Source organism: Gouania willdenowi, chromosome 17, assembly GCF_900634775.1.
Source record: "Gouania willdenowi chromosome 17, fGouWil2.1, whole genome shotgun sequence".
Taxonomy (NCBI): domain Eukaryota; kingdom Metazoa; phylum Chordata; class Actinopteri; order Blenniiformes; family Gobiesocidae; genus Gouania; species Gouania willdenowi.
In genome coordinates, this window is record NC_041060.1 from 31075866 (window position 1) to 31099801 (window position 23936).

Below are 23936 nucleotides of genomic sequence, written 5' to 3' on the forward strand. Positions count from 1 at the left end.
ACTTTCTGAAGAGTGACACAAAACACGAAACTATTTCGTGATATTCTAATATTTTTAGATTTACCTTTGTATGTGAGCTGTATTTTAATGTTTTATGATGTTTTTTAAATTTGACTTCACTGGTGCTGCAGCCTGTCCTGAAGCCCCCTGTCAGAGGTGTGAATATGATTCAATGTTTTTAAACAAAGTAGAATTTAGAGGAAATCTCGAGGTTCAAAGCCCATGATTCCAGGAACATTGAAGCTTCAGTCCAGAAGTGTGCAAAGAAGGTGACAGGAGGATTATATTTACAAGCCACAACGTTTTGTGTTTCGTGTTCCGTCTGTCACAACTGTAAAAATCAATAAAGACAACCAAACTTATTCTGAGGACTTTTCGAGGACATTTTTGTCTCGTAAATGTGTTTATATGCATTTCAACCGAGGACAGCTGAAAGATCTTCAAGGAAACCTTCTTCAAATGACCAAAATGAAAAAGAGCTAGAAGAAACATGTTAACCATGAGTATGTAACGTCTTCACTTCCACCTAAAATACATTTAGCCTTTCCAAACCTTTGCTTTGGAAGTGAAAAAATTTATTTTCAAAAAATAATTCTGAACCGTCTGAAAACCTTTTTTAAAAAGTGAAGTTTTCTATGCTGTCTGTTGTGGTTATGGTGCTGGAATTTGCCCACTTTCTAACTGTAACTTTAGATGAATAACAGAGATCACAGCCTCCCTGTGAAGTGAGTGAAGCTGTGAGGGTTGAAAGAGTTGATGACATGAAGTTGTAGATTCATGCCTGAGGAAAACACCAAGCAGTTTGTTTTTTGCTATTCTAAGTTTTGTTCCAAAGGATTTGCTGCGTCTCCGTGTCATAAACCTTGGAGGGAGAAAAAGAAAGCATTGTTGCTTGCTTTCATCAACAGTTTGAATTGAACGTTAAACCCCAAATATAACAAGACTTAAAAAACCCTGCCTATTTTAAACATTCAAACTGTTTAGCCCTTCCTGACATTACGAGTATCGATTAGCGTAGCTTAAGGAAGTGTTTTGTGCTGGCTGTGGCATATAATTATCTCCTGCTGTTTTTGGCTGATAGGGAAAAAAAATGCCATGTTGGAATAAATGTTAATCTAAGTTTTAGAAGAGTGGGGAGATACAGTACATGTCTCAGTGCACATTAGGAACTAGTTATGAAACTCTATCATTACAGCACAATGATTGAAATAATTCTTTCGACTGCAAGAATTTACCAGTAGTACAATTTTTGCTTGGCCTTTTTAACCAAGCAAGGAAGAAACATTTGGGACTGTAACTGTGGTTAAATACTGTATCTCCCAGAATGATGATGCAGGGATTTGTTAAGTTGCTTCACAGAATTCAGTTCTAAGAATTCCAAGCATGTTCTCTCGGGACAAAACACATTTATTTTAGGATACCACATTCAGTGTCTTTTGACAACAATCTACAATTCAGATAAATTTCTTTAAATAAAAAAAATAAAAAAAGAGTTAATTAGTTTCATATTCCATCCATTTTCTTCTGCTTTATCCGGGGCAGGGTCGCGGAGGCAGCACTCTCAGCAGAGATGCCCAGACCTCCCGATCCACGCACACCTCCTCCAGCCGTTCTGGGGGGACCCCGAGGCGACACCAGGCCAGCTCAGAGACATAGTCCCTCCAGCGTGTCCTGGGCCTTCCACGAGGCCTCTTCCCAATAGGACATGACATTCACATTCAAAAAAATGGTTTTTATTTGGTTGTAAAGTATCATGGGAAAAAATACATGAATAAATATTTTATTTGTCAATTTGTCAAGTTGCATTTTGACTGGGATGACCATTGAAATGTGTCTTTATTTTATTAGTGAATCATTTGACAATGTATTTAATGGGTTTTGCATTGCTGATTACTTTTATTCTAATATGGGACACGATTCATGAGACAGGCTTGTAATTATTTCCAGTATTGGGGTAATGTGTTATAAAGTCAAGGGGCGGATTTGGCCCCCGGCCCTTGAGTTTGACACATGATTTAATCCAATGTTACACCTATAATGTAATGTGCCTATAATGATTAAAATAAAACACAACCAGATCAATGATTGGTTTTAAAATGACTAACGTTTCACATCCCAGTCTCATGCTGTACCACATGGACTGGCCTGCCCTCCATCAAACACTTAGGCCAGTGTTTATCAACCTTGGAGTCGGGAATTAAAATGGGGTTGCCTGAAATGTCTAGTAATTGTTTTTTTTTTTTTTTAATTAGGGTCCAAAGTCCCAGAATGAGACATAGGAACCTATTGTAATTGCTTGAATTTATTATTATTATTATTATACACAGCCTGACTTTGATGATTAATTTGACCACCTGAGCATGTCCAAAGTCTCACCAATTGAACGTACCTTAGGCCTCGTGAAAAATTTGATCATTTGGTGCAATGAAAAAAATCGCAAAAAATGCAATGGAACCCAAAATGAGCAAAAAGTTACATTATGACCCCGCCCAAAACCAAACAGGAAGTCAGCCATCTTTGGTCAAAGGTCAAAAAAGGTGTTTCGTCCTGGAAACGCATTTGCACGAACTAGTCTGAGGGGCTTCATCCGATTTGCTTCAAACCTGGCCAGAACAATTAGGACCCACTGAAGATTAAAAATCATCGAAGGAATTTGCGTATCTTCAACGGTTTGGTCGTGGCGCCGTTGCAAAGTTGCAATGCTAATTTTTTTTAGCACGCCACAATTAGAAAATCCCTATAACTCTGACATACAAATTTTGATCAGCTTCAAATTTCACACAAATTGCATTTGCCCAAGCCTATTCATAACTGCCTTGAAACATTTCCCATCATGCCTTGCATTTTTGATTGGTGCCATTTAATGTCATGTTCACTGTTAGCAACTCGGAAAATGCCTATAACTCTCAAATGCAAAGTTCAAAGTGCTTCATAGTTGATACACATGATGACTGTCCAGCCCTAAACAAGATTCAATATGAAAAATACCCATCATGCCTTGCGTTCTCAGATGGCGCTACTTTTAGTGGCATTCGATGCTAACAGCTCTAGCGGAAAGACGATCTGTTGTGTTGACCTAAAAATATTGTTGGATGAACCTAAACAGATGGGAGCAGGTTGCTGATGAAGATTAAACAGGCTGTGTACAGTGGGAGGGACCTATAATGTCGTCGGAAAATCCTTCGCCATTTCCTTGCCATCACATTCTAAATACTATATCGTGTGTGTGTGTGTTTGGATGTGCGTGGATCAGTTGCCGTGGTTACAGCTTATTTGACAGTTACCTGCAGTCAATTTAAAAATCCCAATAACTGACAAACATAGGTCGATCTGCTTCCAATTTCACACAAAGGACAAATGCCCAAGCCTATTCATGACTATTTTGAAACATTTCCCATCATGCCTTGCGTTCTTGACTGGCACCATTTCCCTCGCCATCACATTTAAAATACTATATCTTGGCCATTTTTTATGAAATTGCATTGAATTCGCTGAGATAGATTTTTAACTGGTTTTTCGCTTTATACTGGGTTTTAACACATACTATTGTGTAAACTGGACTTTTAACTGGTTTTACTGGTTTTTCCTTTTATATTGAGTTTTTAACACATACTACTGTGTAAATTGGACTTCTAAATGTTTTTACTGGTTTTTTTCTTTAATAACTGGTTGTTAGCACATACTACTGTGTAAATTGGACTTCTAACTGGGTTTTCCTTTCATACTGGGTTTTTGACACATACTACTGTGTAAATTGGACTTCTAAATGTTTTTACTGGTTTTTTTCTTTAATAACTGGTTGTTAGCACATACTACTGTGTAAATTGGACTTCTAACTGGGTTTTCCTTTCATACTGGGTTTTTGACACATACTACTGTGTAAATTGGACTTCTAACTGGTTTTACTGGTTAATGCTAGGTTATTGCCACGTTAATGCTATTGCTAGGGTAATGTTAATGTTTGGCTAATGCTAATGCTAGGTGAATGCTATTGCCAGGTTAATGTTAATGTTTGGCTAATGCTAATGCTAGGGCAATGCTAATGTTAGCCCAATGCTATTGCTAGGTTAATGTTTATGCTAGGTTTTTGTTAATGTTACGTTAATGCTATTGCTAGGGCAATGCTAGATTTATGCTAATGCTACTTTAATGCTAATGCTAGGCTAAGAGTAAGGCTAGGTAAATGTTATTGCTTGGTTAATGCCAACGCAAGGTTTTTGCTAATGCTAGGCTAATGTCGGCCCAATGCTAATAATGGGTTAATGCTATTGTTAGGCTAATGCTACATTAATGCTAATGCTAAGTTTATATTAATGCTAAGTTAGTGCATGTGAATGTTAGGCTAAAGCTATATTAATGCTATTGCTAGACTAGTAATGCAAATGCCAGGTTAATACAACATTAATGCTAATGCTAGCTTAATGCTAATGCAAGCTTAATGTTAATGTAACATTAATGCTATTGCTAGCTTAATGTAAATAATAGCTTAATGCTAATAATAGCTTAATGCTAATGCAACATTAATGATATTGCTAGCTTAATGCTAATGCTAACTTAATGCTAATGTTAGGCTAATATTAATATTGGCCCAATGCTAACGTTGGGCTAAGGTTAGGTTAATGCAATTGCTAGGTTAATGAGAATGCTAGGCTAATACTAATGCTAAAGCATTTGAAATCCAATATCTCAGCTGTATTTTCACCAATTTGCACTGAATTTGCTCAGGCCAAACCCAAATCCCCAACATTGGGATACGCGACCTTGGGTTACTGACCCCGGCCACTACTTCTGTTTTGTACTTAAACTTTCTCAAATATAAATATAGTTCAAATCAAATGCAGTACAAAAATATCTGAAGTGGAGCACTTTTGCACTTTTGTGCACCAATCCTGGCTACTCTGTGTTTGTAACACACTTAAATAAACATGATCAGAAACTAATTCTGGAAGAATAAAAAAATGTTTCTGGGGTCACCGGACATTTATGAGATTAAAATGAGGTCCCAACCGAAGAAAGGATTGTGAACCTCTGACTTAGGGTTTGTAACATATAATAACACTGATGCTTCTGATCCATATTTTTTCCCACTGATGTTTTGTGGCGAATTGGAGAGAAATATATCAGTTTAAAGTTTTTAAACACATTTTATGTTGTTTTCTGTTTTTACACTCACACTGTCATTTTTTAACATTTCAATATTTTATGCAAAGTGTCCACTTATCACATATTTATATTCATTAATTTTTACTTGGTACTTATTGTGTATGTAACTTTTTATGTGTTTGAGGCTGTAACAAGTGAATTTCCCTGTTGTGGGATTATTAAAGTAGAAATAAGCAATAATCAATCAATCCATAAATACTATGCAGACAGGCTAAGTGACATTATGGTGTCTTATATCTGCATCCTATCAGTTATTCATAAGTTTTTCAAGGCTTTTGTTTTAGTTTAATACCCTGGGAGGTATAATTTCCAATATCATTTGAAGTTATTTTTGAGATTTGTCAAGAACAGATCGTTTAATGTATTGATGGGTGATATGGCAAAAATATCACAAATTTAAAAAAATATGATCACGATCACAATTCTTTTTACATTAACTTTAGCAGCTGCAGATAAAGCACCTGAGGTTTTAAAAAAAGCTGGCTAATGTTTTCTTCTTTGTTTTCTTTGGTGGAATTTGTTCCTCGACCTCAGGCCTTTGTGATGTGGATGGAGGCTGATGGTGTGCTTGTGCATCCAGGATGAACTCCAGTTCAGAAATAGCTTTGGATTGTACTCCCTCTGTCAATGTATTGTGATTTGAACTTAGGATCAAGAAGCGATGCCATGTCCAGCAGGGCATCAGTGGTGGGATCCTGGTATTTTTCTGTGAGGTAGTTGTTGTTTGAAAGCTCACCATCGTCATCATCCTGTTTAAGGATGCTGACTTTCAGCATGTGCAGGACTGCCTTGACATAGGAGACACTCACATAATCATCCCCTGAAAGTGTATCTGTGAAATCTCTCAGTGGACAAAGGACCTTCTTTATGGACTCCATTACATCAGTATCTTACCATGATGGTACCAAGTGCCTCGTTTTCTTATCTGCATTCAGGACCTGAGAAATGGCCTTTTCTTTGTCCAACACTCTCTCAAACATGGCAAGTTTGGAGCCCCATCAGGTTGGCGACTCTGTGATGAGTTTTTTTTGTTTGAGGTAGTTTCATTTCTGTTTGAGCTTGGCTCAAATCTCTTTTCTTCTTCCAGCTAGAGGAGAATGCACTCACCACTTTCTTGCCGACAGACATTGTACGTGTTACACAAGGATCTTTGGCACTTTTTTCTGAAAGAATAACACAATATATTAACCACCTGATGTATTAACTAAATCAAAATAAAATCAGGTTAAGTACATAGTGTAATTGTCTATTGTTTATATTGAATTAAGTTTAGCAAAAGTGATTAATAATTGTTTTTTTCCAATAAAAAAAAAAAAAAAAATCATAGGCTAATGTAATAAATTACTGAATTCTGTGGTTCTAGTTAATTCTGGAGTTATTTTAATAAAATAGTTAATTCAAACACTGTTTTTTTCTGTGTTCTTAGTTTATTGAGTGTTTTTAACATGTCATTACAATACCTTTTGGGCAGAGCTGCGGTGCGTGCGCGCGCAGCCCTCATTAAAAATTTCAGTTCTTTAACCTTATAAAAAACAGCTACCTTTTGTATTATATACCGTAGTTATATTACAATTTTGTTAATTAAACATTGAGTACTTTTTGTGTGCCAAGATCAGGGAAGTGTCCTCTTTCCTGGAAATCAGAAATGTTCATCTAATGTTATATAACAAGACATGGTTTTGTCAGCTCGTGCTGATAATATTGCTCCAATGGCTGCATGAGTTCTGCTGGAACAGGCAGTGTGTCTATTCATATTATTTTAATATTTTTGTTTTATTTTGATATCATTTCCACTGTGTATTTCTGATGCTTTTTTTAATTAGCTATTGTATGGTCTAATGCAGTCCCATCATAATCAGGTTGCATCCTGACTGACCATAGCCAATAAAATGTCACAATATAGCAGTGTGTGTGACATGTGTTAGTTTGCTGGAGCAGTGTATCCGTGTGGGAGTTAACCTCCGAACCCAGCAGTGTTTCTCTGACCTTTAACCTCGTGGCCGGACAGCACCACAGGCACCTCTTAAACTTGTCAGCACTCTTCGTTTTTCAGGTCAGGCAGCAAAGATTTATTGTTTGTGTCCTCGCTACAAGGAGCACCGCTGGGTAAAAGATGATTGTCCTACTGAGCAGGGGAATAAACTGTGGTGTGATAATGTGAAGAGCCCCAGCTGGTGCTGATGAGAAACTAGCACTGGCTCAAAGTAGGAACTCAGCTTTAGTTCATGATTTTTTTTTTAATTTGCATGCTTACCCATGGATGACTTCAATATTCTGTTTTTATTTTCATATTCTGAGATATTTATCAACGTTTGCACACATACGCTCACACCTGTGATAAAATGCTATTTCGTTTTTTTTATTGTGCCTTCTAAAAACAGGAATTCTTGAAATATATTTTACATTTTTGTTAATCTACCAAACGCGATTGAAGAGACTAGATTTCTGCAATCTCAAGTGACCCAACTTGCGTGATTCTGGCAACTTGGTCATGCCCAACCTAGTCGCTCAAAGTTGAAAAATTTTATCTTTTCAAGCGACAACTCCCTCGGCCGTCACTGTCTGTTGAGCCGAGGCAGTAGACCCTTCCTCCCGCTACAGTGAGGCGGTTGCAGCGGGATGGTTGTACACTTCCTCAACTTACCCGAGCAAAATTAAAGCGGTCAGCTTGTCGAATAAGCCTACATTCTGAGTAAACTCATCTTTTAGTAACTCCGTAAGTTGATCATTTATAACATAAAAGCGACGCTGTAAACGTACAGCTGTAGAAGAACTGATCAGCCCTCTCGATGCAGCAGCTCTCTCTCCCCTGTCACCAAGTCCGCAGACACACACACACTGTTTCCTGGTCATCACGTCACTGGAGCGATGAAGTGATGGAGTGACCAAAAAGCACTACTATTTTGAAGCGACTCATCACGGGTGGTTGAAGTGACTGCAGTCGCTTCAGTCGCGTTCGGTGTGAACGCACCTTAAAATGCAAAAAACTAACTTGCATGCTACCCTAAATCAACAAAGGTATGATAATGACTGCAAGACTGATAATTAAAATATAATAATAATAATAATAATAATAATAATAATAATAATAATAATAATAATAATAATAATAATAATAATAATAATAATAGGACAAGAAGCATGTTTTGTAAGCTTGCATCTCAGTTACACACATTTGGATTCAAGGCTAAGATGAAACTGAGAGGTTGGGATAATCATATGTGGTGGTGCCTCATCCAATCAAGTCAGTTTTCAATTTATCTCTGTTTTTAAACCAGAACAAACGTCTACATATGAAACAATGTTGGCCTAATCGTTAAGGAAGTGGGTTTGTACGGGAGGATGGTTGGTTCGGATCCACCATGGACGAAGGCAGGACTTGTATACATTGACGTATATGAATGACCAGTGGCGGTAAACCATAGTAAAAGACTAGTTAGGCATTTCAAAAGAATGATACATAAACATAGATTTCTCTGGATATCAGCTTTAAAATATCATTCAGCAAGGTATATAGGAAACTGGATGTGTTTCAACAAACCATTACCAGTCATGACCAGTATGGTAATTCTACCCAAAGGAATTGAGGGCCCTCAACCCTGTAAATTATCTCCAAAGCTACTACCTGAGGCTTTTGGACAGGATGCTTTTCCCTCTGTACTGGATAGCGCACATTGTAGTCTAGCTCCTAAACCGGGCCCCAGAGGCAGGCCTGTCATCATTACATTTTATTTGTACCATCCTCTCCTTTTCCGGGGAGGGCGGTGGGTGCAGCATCGCGGAGGTTGCAGCTGTTTGCTGAGGTGTAGGCGTTGGCTGCAACTCATTTAATCAAATTTTGACAGGCCTCAGACTTCTGTCCACGCTGCTCAGAGTGATGTCTCACTGTTTTCATACTGTAACATGTAAAGCTACAGTTTGATCACACTGAAAGAGTAAATAACAAGTGAAACATTGATGACATATGATGATGACGACTGATCAAATGAATAAAATCAGGCTTTCAACACAAACAAACGTTCATGTGTCGTTAGTATGAGGGGGAAAAAGAGATTTTAACTATGGCAATAATCTGATTATTTCAACTGGTTACACTGAAGGCCTTTCAAATTAAAAGCATGTTTATCATTTTCACAGATTTAAATGACATGATATACAAACGTTAGGAAAACTCTATACTCCACGATTTCAAGACAGCCCAAAACAAATGACATCATGGCCTGGTCCGCCTCCTTGGCTTCAGACCGCCTTCATTGACAGACTTCCACGCTTTGGGTCGATTTACGCACTGTGGGCGTGTTAGGAATACGCGTAGCAGATATATGCAGGCGCATAAAAAAATACTTAAGTCCAGACTGGAGAATACAAACCAATGGGACTGAAACACTTGCTGTTGTATCTCACACAGCTACAGTATGTATCACTAAATCTGGCACTGCTCTTGGCTCTGTGTCTGAGGCAGAGATCTTCATCAACAACTTTAAAGACTGATCAATTATTTGTTATGTAAGGTTGGTTACTGTTTTAGTTGTAAGATATGCTTGTGCTAATGTGACAGCCCCTTAAGGTCCACATGTACAATAGGTGTCTTTGATTATGTACTTTAGCAAATGCTCCACAAGGCGTAGTTCTCGTTCTCTTTTCTTTTTAGTTGTTAGGTGGGATTTTTTTTTCTTTTTTTTTTTTTTTGTACTTATCAGGCAGGGAGGAGGGGTTTAGGTTAAGGTTGTTATGGAGGTGTAACATTTAGGTGGGGTTGTTTCAGCAGCTAGTTTTACTTGGGATTTTTGGGGAAGGGTTAGCTTTATTTTCACTCCTGATAAGCCAAAACTGTTACAGTTTTTCTTTGTCGCTTTGGTGCTTTTCTCACATCACTATAAACATTTATACAGCAGTTAGCACATTTCTCAAAACAATTAGTGCAACCTGCAAAACCTAGTGAAAAACCTGCAAAAGCACATCACTTGCTCAAAATGGAGAGTCCATTCCTCAAAAGCAAGTATTCATAACAAGGTAGTCATGACGAGGTAGTCAAATGGCTTTGTTTTCATTATGACAGTTTATTCTCTCTTTGTTTTTTAATGAAAAAAAAAGGTGAGAACTCAGTGACATTACCTTGAAAACTACAGTAAAGTTACACATTGTTGTAGTTAGAGGAGTAAGTGAGTACAAGACACTGAATACGTACGTTTCACATTTTTACTGAATATGCTCTTTGCAATTCTACAGCATTGTGCCAAAGAAAAATACACTACAGTCACTTATTTAGAACAAACACCCTTTTGGTAGAGCTGTGCACAAATGTGAACAATATACTGTAACAGTACATATTGTAACTGAACATAGGTAAATCATTCTGGTACATCCAGACGTTCCTGTCTGTCTGGTTATATATTTTCATCTACATCACAACAGATATCATCCTGTGTTCAGTTTAGGAGACATTTACAGGAAAAAAATGATAAGAAAGGTATAAAATTTGCTTGGCAGAATTTGACAACTTGTTCAACAATTGTGTATGTAATGACTCAAGCAATGAAATGAAGACTATTAGTTTTATTGGGAATGACTATTTAGCATCCATAAGTATAGTTTATTTTGACTGACATGACAAAAGCAAATGATAATGTTATAAAACAGCAGAGAATTGTATGAAAGCAACTGATACGTGTCCAAAAGCATTATAAACTACTATGATGTGAACAAATGACTAAATGTTGTGCAGGTTGAACTGATAGTTATGAGAAAAAGATCTGAGAAAAGCACCAAAGTGACTGAGAAAAACTGTAAACTGTTCCACTATTATCAGCCAGAATATTTTGTCTGGTTTATTGTCACGTTATCATTCTTTCGCAGACTCGATATGGCTAGTTCAATTAACGTGGCTACTTGAAAGGTCAAAGATTTGAACCATTCCATGAAAAGAAAGAACGCTCTAAGTAACTTACACATCTAAAAAATGTAGGTACTGGAAGAGCATTTATGCAAGAAACACATCTTAAGAATTTTGATATCGCTTGTTTGAAATGTGGATGGGTTGGACAGCTTTTTCAATCAACTTTGAAAAGTTGAATGAAAAAGATCAGTCAGCAAATAACCTTTAACCCATGCATTACTGTAGCTGACCCCAATTAATGTTTTGTCATAGTCACTTGGATATTCATTTGCTATTCATTTTAACTTATGTTTGGTCCCAGGGATGGACAGATCATCTGTTAGGCCTGGCTACGCCTCATACTCCTTCCTAGGTAAAATTATTTCTTTCAAATTATAAAATCTTGGATACGTGGCTTTTTTTCGACAAGACAAGACTCGACAAGATCGACAATACTATGTTTTTAGACATAAACACAACTCCAGATATTTCCTTTTCAACAGTATGGGAGGCTCCATAAAGCATATTTAAAATGCTGCAAGTACACCCCACAACCACTTTTTCCTGCTGAATTGATACATGATTATGAATTAATATAGTTTATTGATCCTCGTCCTACTCTTCACATTTTAGTCAAAGTATTTAAATGCAGGATTTTTAGTTGCAAAATGTCAAAGTGACTGAATTTTGCTACTGGCTGAGATTAGGTTAAGAGACATTTTTTTGTTTCTGTGACATCACTAACCATCACTGATGACCCCTCCCCTCCGCAAAAGCCTGGAAGGAGGGACTCTTAGCCTTCAAGAGCATTGATTTACAGCTCCATGCTGACTGCGTTCAGCTGCAATGATGTTTGAACCTATGAATCTACAAAGAGTTTATTCTGGTTTAATCAGGGGGTTAATCAAGCTACAGTATGTGTGTAGGTACAGCTACATTGTGTGCTTATATCCCTCTGTCTCTGTATGTGCAGGATTGTGTGTGTATTTCTGTCAATCTTCCTTGTATGTGTGTGTGTGTGTGTGTGTGTGTTGGTTTTCAGTGGCTGGTAGCCAATGCAAACAGTTGAAGATGCACAAACACTGAGGATAGAAGGACTCCCACCAAACTTTTACTGTTGTTGTTTTTCGAAGGGCTTCATTGGTAGAAAGAACATTTGACACGTAGTTATTATTTTGTTTTATAAAGGGGGGAAATGCAGTGTTAGAGTTTGGTTGTGAATTGTGGTGTCTGGTTAACATGTGCTTAAATGTGTTGTTGATTACAAGTTTTGGAAACAACTCCTTCATGCTTTCATTATCCTGAAATCGGTTGAGCTACAAAGATCAGAATAATCCCAGCATGTAACCTGTGCACGCCTAAAAACACATCTGCGACCTCCCATTTAAAGACTAAATGATGGCCCAAAAATATGAAATCTGCTTTTACTCTGGGTGTATATTACTATTGTCTGCTTTTTTACAAGTCTTAGCAATATAGGACCTCTCCAACCTCAGAAACACATAACAGTAAACTTTTCCATGGGAGTCCTTGTATCCTCTGGGTTTGTGCGTCTTCAACTGTCTTTGTTTACTCACTTTGTTTTTTGTTTTTTTGTCTGCACATGCTGTCAAAGGTCAACAAGAAGTGCAATCTTTTTTAGACAGCAATGCATTTTTTTTTTTGTTATTGCAATTAAATAAATTGCATTATTTTATTGCATAATTGTGACCATCACCAGCCCTCCCTAAGGAAGGGTAAGAAACACTTTATTAAAGGGAGAATATAAAAAGAGAGGGCAGTGTTACACCTAGGTGAGGGGGTGGGGGGGAGGTGGAGGGGGAAGAGAGCAGGGAGGAGCGATTCAAGGTAGAGAAATGGAAGAGTGGGGAAGAGTTGAATACTGTAAAGTGAGAGTGAGATGTGAAGTTGTAGGCGTGAGGCTTAACTATAATGGTGGTGGCTGTGGGCAGAGGGAAGGAGTGAGTGGTAATACCTGAAACAGGTATTTGGGATCAACGTGTCTAAAGTTAAGCCCACTACAAGTTTTATCCCACAGTCCAAGGCGTGCTAGTGCATCGTAGACCGATGTATGTGCAAGAAACTGCCACTGTAAACCCAAGCGCTGCCCCGACTCGACGACACAACCAGAATAGCAGAAAGAGCGGGGGCCAGCGAGCCCAGGCAACCCCCCACGGCGCCCCCAAGACACCAAGCCGAGAGGCAGCCACCGCCCCCCACATACACACCCGAGAAAGCACCTAGAAGCCGAGGAGCCGGCGCACTCCACCACGCCCCCAACCCCCAACCCCAAGGATATTTTTTTTTTCATAGATATTTTTAAATAAAAATATTCTCCCTGGTCTGTTTTCTTCATGTCATATTCAATCTTCTTGGTTGCTCTGCTTCCAGTGTTATATATTATGGTAGAGTTTTTATCCAGTCACATTTCAGCTAGGTTGTGTTGCCAGGTTCTATGAAATCTGCCTCAGGCCTTCAGAATCAACAGAGCAGGCTCCTGCACCTGCGCAGTCAGTAGCAATAGCAAATCAGCTCTCGAGTCTGAGACACCAAGGCCACCTCAAAGGTCTCCTGTGATTGGATAAGCACCCGTGAGAACCCGGAAGGCGGCTGTATGGTGAAGCCTCTGATGAGCACTCATTGTCAGCATTGAAGTGTCTTATGCCAGAAACACGAGCGGACAGACACAGCTTTAATCATTATCCTCCATGTTCATAGAAAAGGACTTACTCATTAACCTGAAGTGCACAGATCAACTGTACAACAGAGCCATTGAGGTGTTTTTGAGAAAAGAAAGAAGGATGGATTTTATTTTCAAACAAAAGACAATGTGGAGGAGATCCATGTTGGTGAGTGCAAGCATTTTATTTGTATTTTTAATATTTTTTTGCCATTTTATTCTGTTAGTAATCAATCAATAGTAACAAAATAAAATGGCAAAACAAATTAAAAAAATAAATTCTGATCCACTGCAATTTATAATGAAATAGCGAGGGGCACGCAGCTGCGCAACATGTTCAGTTGTTTTGCTGTTGCATTTCCTCCAAAACAAAGGCAAATAATGTGTTTGCTTTACTTTTTTAATTGTTGGTTTTGTTATCACCTCGTTGGTGTCTTATGTGAAATGGCGACAATGCGCATTTTATTGGACGAACTTGTTTAAGCTCACATACTTTTAGTGGACTTATTAAAACTTTGTTGATTAATCTCTTAAAATCAGCTTTTTTTTAGATTTAAGTATTCGTGATTTTAGTTTCCTACTCTTAATTGTGAATACGAGCTTATTGATTTTAAATGCTCCAGAAATTAAGTGTTGCTTGAACAACCTATATTAAGGGTGATGTAATGTGCACGTGTGATTCTGTATGGATTCTCAAGCTGCGGTGTCTTATTGATGGTATTATGAGGTCTATTAATTTATGTTGGACTAAGTAGGATGTCACTGAAGGCCTAGGGGTGAAAAGCACGGTTAGTCGTGGTTAGCACATCTGCCTCACAGCACGAAGGTCCTGGTTTCAAGCCCCAGGGTGGACACCTGGGTCCTTTTTGTTTGGAGTTTGCATGTTCTCCCCGTGGGTTTTCTCTGAGTACTCCTCCCACCATCCAAAACCATAAATGTTAGGTTGATTGGAGTCTCTAAAATGTTTGTAGGAGTGAATATAATTATATATAGGATAAAATCACATGATCTGATCAACTGAGGATATAGACGATTTTACCATAGATTTTACCATGGGTGGCTGGCGTCATGAGGAGATGATTTTGGGGGGAAAAAAACAATTTTGACAAAAAAATGACTTTGGCGATTATTTTAACAGTGTGACAATATAGAAGTTCCGAGTTGGTGAATGAATACTCCATTAGTTTTAAATACTTAATTAAGGCTTTGCATAAATACTTTCACAACATATTTTTCAATTACAAATTAGCACTTTAAAAAATAAATAAATAAATGTAAGAATCAATTAAAAAAGCCATTTAGATATTTTTCAAGAGTACTTGTAGGTCCATAAAGCACCAGATATCAAGTAGTTGAAGATGAATACCTATAATCCTATGCAAATCTTACAAGACCAGCAATGTGCTCGAAACTAAATTACAGCCACCCACTCACATCTACTCACCCACACTCACTGCCCGCTGGGGAATCTGTCTCCGCCACTGTCAGCAAGTGTGCATGTATGTGACCCAGAAAGCGTTGGTTTATCACAGTGTAGGAAGTTGTCTACACAGCATTAAAACTTCTTTTCTTTTTTGATCTCTTAATATGCCATGATTTTCATGAAACATGTGTCAACATATTTTCTGAAGGAACAGAACCAAATCTAGTGATTCTTTATGTTCAGGGCTTTTTTTTCCCTCTGCAGTATAAAAATCTTCAGTCTAGTGATACCACCTGAATACATTCTTTGGTGAAGATGTAGTGAGCTAAAGTAGAAGATAAATGATATACTGATGTCTTTTAAATGCCTTTATCTTACCAATGTGTGCTCATCCAGCACTAGCCACTCCAGTCCACTCCCTAACACCACTTCTCTCTATCTCTTCCTTATTTGACTTAATCCTGATAAATGAGCCGGTTCTTTCCCATTTCTCACACTGACAACCCCCCAACCCCCCATTTAGCTTAAGGAATTTGCCACAAGGACAAAAAGCTTGTTGTAGCTTCATTCCAATCAAGGTCGTTCACTGAGAAGTTACTGTAACTTCATCTTTGATGTTTATATTACTAAATTTGGCATGGGTTCATTTGCTTCAACCAACTACAAATATTTACATTTGGAATATTTTTCTCATCCTGTTTTTCTTCTCTGTAAGTGTGTCCAGTGATCTGCAGAAAACCTTTTTGAAATGTTAATAGAAGAAACAGTGAAGTAGTTACTGTGTTTAGATAGGGACGCTAAAGCAGCTCATTTCTACCTTGGAAATGTCCACATTTTCAAACATTTTCATCTTTGTACAAGTAAACTATAATTTTCCCAAAATATTGTTATAATTACCATATTCATTATATACAGTAAAATCCTATTTTGCTAAACAACTGGAGCCATATTTACCTGGTCACCATATACTTGCAGATTTTCTTTAATTGCAAAAACTCTGTAAACATTTATTCACGATGGCGTTTTATGTAGTGTTCGCTGTGGGTGGAGCAGCAGCAGCAGTAAGTAAAATTAAGAACTGTATGAGAAACAAGGAGCCAAGCTCCATATATATTGTCGGCTGTTGTGTGTGAGACAGGAGGAAACCATATTTGGATCTACCAACCTGCTTTAGGGATCGCATAAGTTTCCCCAGGGAGCTCTGGTAAATGCTAGAGTGGGCGAGGAGGGGATTAATTTGGAGAATAACTTTTACAGCATGTGTGGTACAAATGATAAAAGGCTTCTCGGTAAGGCTAGCCAAGCGGGAAGTCATCAGCAGCAAAGCGGGACGAAAGTAGAGCAGCTGGTGAGATCTCGCAGGTATTAAATTGTACTCTATATCTGGCCACTTGTACCTACTTGTACATGTTTTATCCAACCTGCCCAGATAAGTAATGGGATGAGGCAGCGGCACACACCTTTGACCCTGTCCACAGAGTTGTGCCCTTGTTTGAAGCAGGCCTGTGGGGCACTGGCTTCTTGATGTACATGGTTTAATCAAACTGGCAGGACAGCCTGTGCTGACACTGTTACTTGAGCTCTTTGCTCAATGTATTGGGCTGTTTTAACATGAGGAAATTCTGCTTCTGTGCTGTGACTCGCTTCAAGAACAATTAACTTGCCTAGATTGGTGTCAAACTCATTGTAATCCATCAGCCACATCTGTTCCAATTTATTCTCAAAAAGACCAAATCAGTCAAAATACATAAAATCTACAGAGGTGGCAAATAACAGAATAAATATTCTCAGTTACTGTACTTAAGCAAATTTGTCTGTACTTTACTGAGTATGTATTTTGGTGGATATTTTTCACCTATACACAAATATCTACCTGTATATGCTTCTCACTACATTTTGAAAACTGCTTTGTTACTTCCTTCAACTTTGTGGACACAGAGAGAATAAAAGGAAATTTTGCGTTGCCAGGTAAGAGTGCGTTTATTAAGTCTAAACCAGACAGTTTGGGCATTATTCCGAAAGATTTCTGACAGTTTCTTAGTGGACTTTGAAGCTGTAAGTGGCAATGCATAGCAGACAGCTTCATCTTCCAACACCTTTTTGGATTGGTTCAGGTTTAAATTTGTGCAGAAAGTAAATGTTTGTCTACTGTCTTCAATACTGAAACAAGATTAAAAATTTGGGAGATGAATAATTCAAGACAGGTTTAAAGCAGAACTAAGTAACGTTTTCACCTTAATAAATCCTTCTTGTAGTCCCTGTGTTTATGGGGTGATTGGGGGTCTTTCATCTCTCCCTGCTGTCTCTGGCCAGAAAAACGCACTTGCAGCTCCATGCAGTAACAGCTCAGCAGCAACACACAGCAAACACACACATTGTTGTCACTACATCCATCCATTTTCAGAGCTGCTTTGTCAGCACACAAACACACACATTTCCACACTCCCTTCCGTATTACTCCCATATCATTCATTTATTTTACTTGTCTCTCTTCCTCACACTGTCCACATGGTCACATGGGACTATATGCCTCTTTGCTCCGCACCATGCTTCGCTTCCTCGGATACTCCGGTCTTTTTGCGATATGTGAAAGGTCACTGAGACTCTAGTGCAGAGCAAACTAGCGAACTCTGGTCCTCTGAAAAATGTAGGTCTCGGTGCGGTCTTTAACCATGTGAGAAAGCAGGAGCAAACATAGGACTTTACATTGAAGCACAATTGTAACGGAGCAACTCCATCAGTCACTGCTGCGTGCCTGCCGTCACGGTAACAGACACGAGCACACATTCACAACCCAGTGCTTCAGCAGCAACACACACATATCCATCCATCCATCCATCCGTCCGTCCATCCATCCATTCATTTTCAGAATCGCTTTGTCAGCACACAACACACACATTTCCACACTCCCTTCCGTATTTCTCCCTCATCATTGATTTATTTATGTTCACATGATCAGTGATGGCTGCACATTTGACTGCTCTGTTTTATCGGCCTATATACAGTATTGTCATTTCCAACTTTTTTTTAAAGCATTGTTCAACACTCATCCATTTTCTTTTATATTTATTTTTGTCTAATTTCCTTTGAAAATGGTTGTACAGAAAGCTTTTAGAACAAGTGATGTGCTCTGAACCAGATTTTTGTAAAAAATACTTCTGTTCTTTGCCTCTATGAAAGCTTTCTGATAATCTCAATAGCTTGTTTTATTTGTATTTTTCTCCAGATGTGATACTTATTAATTTTTTTTTGGTGGACATCCTGTCAACTGTCACTTCAGTTTCTTTGTAGAAGTGGAATTACCTAGAAAATATTGATAAATCGATAGATCACTGGCAGTAATGTTCATTGCTTGATCAATGATACAGCATAACAAACTATATAAACATTTATTTTTTATTTTTAAAATGTGATCTACGCGGCTTAAATAACATTACTTGGAGATGCATCTGTGATTCACAGTTTATGACCTTTGGTAGTGCGCTAGAGTGGCAGGAATCTGCAGCATTACATGCTGTGGTAACGCTGCCAGCTGACCCTGTTCTGTTTAGCCTGTTCTGAGCGGAACCAAGCTTAAAGAGCTTTGTATAAATAGTAGGAAAGAGCAAGAGAACACCCAACCCCTCTCTGTGCCTTGTCTCAAACCCTTTATTGGTAGGCAGTCTTAATAGTGACGAATTCCGTTGCATTCCTTTCAGTTAAATTCTCTTCACTGTTAATATAATGTACATACACAGGAGCCACAAGAAGCTTTGCCACTTTCAGTCGTTGCTTTCATTGACATCTACTTTTATTTGAAGGAACAATCGGCCACTTTTGGTCTCCGGCTGCACATCAAAGTGCTACAAGTTGTTTCTTTCTCTTGCCATTAAATGTCAACCCTCTTTCTTTGCAATATTCTTTCAACTGCAGTACTCTCCAGTGCTTAAAATCAGCAATATTCCGAATATCTTTCCATTGTAACAAGCTGGGCTGGGGAAGGTTTTTTCTGCATCCCACAATGTAGCACACAGCTGAGATGTCGAAAAAGTCGAATACAAATAGCAATTTTTAAATTACCTACAGTTTCTGCCAAAAGATATATTAAGACATCAGCAATGCTGCTATTGTGGTATATTGGTGTTAAAATGATTTGGCCTCAAACATACTCAAGAGTCAAACAAGACCATCCAGACAGTCAAATCAAATCAAAACACAAGAACAGCAAGGTGTCAGAGATAATACAAGAATGGGTAATGTAAGTGTATAACATGAATGAATAACAACATTTGCATTGCCACCCACTACACCAGTACTGTCATATTATAGGATAGTCTTAACTTAAACATGTTCTCTTTCTCTTCCATCCTTTGTAGAATTCAAAGTACCCAGAAAGTCCATGTTCTTCTTTATTCTAAAAGCAGAGGTGGCAAAAGTAATAGTCTTCAGTACTCAAGTAAACATAGATACTTAAATCAAAATGACTCTGGTAAAAGTATTGAAGTTGCTATTCTTACTTAAGTAAAAGTAAAAATGTACATGCTACTAAATGTACTGTTAAAAAGTAAAACAAATGTCCCTTCAATAATAAGACAGGGTTTTTAAACCAGTAAATTTTTGTTTCAAGAACTTGTAGAATACTGGTACATGGAAAAAGTTAAATCTGTTCTGAATGCCTGGAGAAGGTGGCACTCATCATAGATCAAATTTGTAAATAAAACCCAGAGCAGCTTTAAGTTTAAAATTTTTAAGAACTTGTAGAAAACTGGGACATAGAAATATATTAAATCTGTTACCCTTTATGAACACCTGGAGAATTTAGCGCTCATTACAGAAAAAATTGGAAAGAAATTTTTAAGAAAAAAAATGCAAATGCTCAGTAGACCCCTCAATGGCCCACATCACGAGTGACGTGGCTGGAGGCAAAAACAGGAAACGCCGCTGGCTAAAGACTGTAAAGGCTAGTAATGTTACAGCTTTGTTATGTGTTTGGGTGCCAGAATAGGAGGAATAACATTAGTGGACATAAATTAAAGTTTTATAGGATTCCGGCGGACACTCGTGCTCAGAAAAAACGAAGACAATTGTGGTTTTGCCTCCAGGCTAAACGTGACATTTCTTTTTAAAAAGTGATGTCGAATTAGGTTTTTATTTACTTTTTACCATCATTATTATTATTGTTATTATTCATTCACATTTTAATAGATTTCCACACCTCAAGGCTAAAGTGTAATTTAAAACTGTTTGAAATCTTGTAATGATGAAACAATGTGAATAAAGTTTTTTTCTTTAAAAAAATGTGTTGTGCCTTCACTTAAAGTTTTAGTTTAGTCTTTATTTGAAGGGACAAATGCATAGAGACATTAAGATCATAAAAGACAAAGATGTTGTACGCCAGAGTATAGCTAAACAACGAGTTTCCATCTGTCGTCCTTGGTTACCTGTATAAAACATACAATAACTAAAAAGCAAAGCTCTCGATTTACAGGTCGGTCTACGTTCCAACCCTCACCTATGGTCATGAACTTTGGGTCATGACCGAAAGAACAAGATCACGGGTACAAGCGGCCGAAATGAGTTTCCTCCGTAGGGTGGCTGGGCTCTCCCTTAGAGATAGGGTGAGAAGCTCAGTCATTCGGGAGGGGCTCAAAGTAGAGTCGCTGCTCCTCCGCATCGAGAAGAGCCAGATGAGGTGGCTCGGGCACCTAATTAGGATGCCCCCTGAACGCCTCCCTAGTGAGGCGTTCAGGGCACGTCCCTCCGGAAGGAGGCCCCGGGGAAGACCCAGGACACGCTGGAGAGACTATGTCTCTCGGCTGGCCTGGGAACGTCTCGGGGTCCCCCCGGAAGAGCTGGAGGAAGTGGCCGGGGAGAGGGAAGTCTGGGCCTCCCTACTGAGGATGCTGCCCCCGCGACCCGGAAACGGCTAAGCGGGAGAAGATGGATGGATGGGACTAAATTACAATGGTCAAAACTAGATTAATAAAGTAAGAAAAAAAACTATTAGACAGGCAGTAAACAAGATTTTTCTTTTTTAAATGAGCTATATTTTCAAAGATAATTCACTTATTTCTGTTAAAAAACAAAAACAAAAAAAATTCTATAAAAAAATTTAAAGGATTTTTATTTGTCATGTGCATGAACATGATGAAATAACATCCCCAAGTTCCCAGTTAAGCCCTTAAAGAATAAACAGAGTAAATAATAATAGTATACATGAATAAAAATATAAAAAAAAGTATAAAAATAGGAAACACCATCCATTTATTAATTCATTTTATGACCCGCTTTTATCTTTTTTCAGGGTTGCGGGGGTCTGCTGGTGCCTATCTCCAGCTCTCATTGGGAGTTAAGCGGGGGTTTATCCTGTACAGGGGGCCAGTCTAGAAAAACACCATGAATAAAAATTATATACAGTATATATATACTGCATATATATGTGTGTGTATTCATATAGTGGGGACTTAAGTAGAGTTGTCAATTATGGCCAAATTAGTATGTGTTTGAAGAGTACATATCTCTGTAGTGTTATAAAGGGGTATATTTGCGGGTGCAATGTAAAATAGTGTGTGCAAATTCCCTGGTTTAATTCTATGGGACATGCGCATGATAAATGTGTTTGGTTTTTTACTCATTTTTATATTTTTTTCATTTGGTGCATTTTTCTGTAATGTATGTTTTTTGGAGTCATGCGTATTTTTGTATCTTTCTGTTGTCTTTTTGTGCATTGTTTGTGTAATTGTTGTTTTTTGTTGCCATTGTAGTGTGATTCTGGAGTCATTTTGTGTATTTTTGTATCTTGTTTGGTGTAGTTTTATGCATTTCTGTTGTAATTTTTTGTACTTTTTGTATAAATATTTAGTTTTTTTTGTTTTAATTTACTCATTTAGTATATTTTTATTATAAATACCTTATGTGTGGTGAGGGCGTGTTTTGAGATTTGTTTCGTTGAATAGGGCTCTGGTCATTCACGGGTGGAAGCGGACATCATCCAGGTGCAGCTCCTGAAGCAAGCAGTGAAACTCACTGAGTTGGAATGTGTCGCTGGTTAACCTGGTGAACCCAGGAACGCCGGCTTCAAGCATTTTGACGGCACTTCCACAGAAGATAAAGAGCATCGAATTTTCTGGGGTCCTCCATAGTTGATGGTGAAAAGAAAGGGAGTCTGGTGGGCGGTGCTTTTATATTCGCTTCAGACGTGCATATGAAGAGAATATGTGGAAAACATCTTTTGATCCTGCGGATGCTTTCGCGTGAACGCAGCATTAAAGAGGTCACTGTGATTTATTTCCTCTTCAACAATAATGAAACAACGTCACGAACGAACAAATGAAAACATTTTCTACAGTCCTGATTTTGTTCATTGTAAGGCTTTGAAAAGGCAGAGAAATAATTTCTTCAATTTTCCTCAAACCGTCTGGAATAGATAAAGGATGAAAACTGAATAATGTAAATGCTTTTTGAATGGATGGGGCACAATCAAAGAAGACCGTTCAGCTAAAAAAAAAAAAAAAACCACACAAAAGGCTTGATGAACAAGTCAAACATGTAAAAACTTGCATTTCCAAGGTTCAACAGTATGACAAACATGGAAAGATACAAAAAAGAAGCCTGAAGGAATAATGGGTTTAACTGCTGGTAAAGAATAATAATAGAGTATTTTTGAATCTTGAATGTTTTTTTGCCTGAGGCATGTACCTTGTGAACATATTCACTGTTGTATCGGAGGCCTACAGAAGGAGCAACGGGAAAAAAATGTGTTGCCAGCTTTTACTTACCAGCAAAGAGTATCAGCAGGAGGCAACTCGAGATCAGAGGTTAATGCGATTACCTCCTGCGGCTCATCTCCCCGCCAGGAACAAGTGTGGCGATGAGGACGCCCACTTGCAAATGCAATGCAAAAATTCCATTAGAACTCACAAAGAAGGTACTGCTAACTGTGACCAAGTCATGTAAAATGAAGTGCCACGGATAGCAGACAGGACCCAACTGCAGGACTCAGAGGCAGGGTTGCTTGGCAAAGTCTTTATTCTATACAGAGCAGACACGAGACTGATGTGAGGTGCAGGACGATCCTCAACCTGGGCGCGTGGCCCACCTGGACTCCAGACCGACGATTAGGCCAGACCAGACATAAAAGACTAACAGACCAACAAGAGTAATACACACAGACAGGATATATAGGTGACATGATGATTAGCAGACTGGCTACAGGTGTGGTGCTGACAGAACCACCAAGAACATGTGACCCTCCCACCAGTGGAAGGTGATCCTCAGCCTAGTCCCTGACATTAAGAAACTCAAACCACAAAATATAAATGTTTTAGTGATCAAAGATTAGATTTGAAGTTATTTCCCATTGTTATAATTGAAGACACCTTATTTTATATGGTGTAAAATGTATAGGTCCAGTGCAACAGTGCAATATGCATGCACCTGCTGAATCCCATTGCTTATAGCTGATTGAAGACTTCTATTCAGTGCCCGTTGGAAGTATGTATTCATATAGTGGGAGGAGCTTAAGTAGAGTTGTCAATTATGGCCAAATGAGTATGTGTTTGAAGGTTGAATGTACAAAGGGGTGTACATACTCTGTACTCTGTAGTGTTATAAAGGGGCTTATTTGTGGGTGCAACGTAAAACAGCGATTTCCCTGGTTTCCCTGGGCGTGGCTTATTACATCATAATATATAAATAAACAAACATTTATTTCAGCTGAATTATTAGGTTGAGGGCTGTAAAATTTACAGGGTAGATATAAAAGAAAACACAGAACACCCATACCAAAAATTGCATCACTAGGTGGCGCTATAATT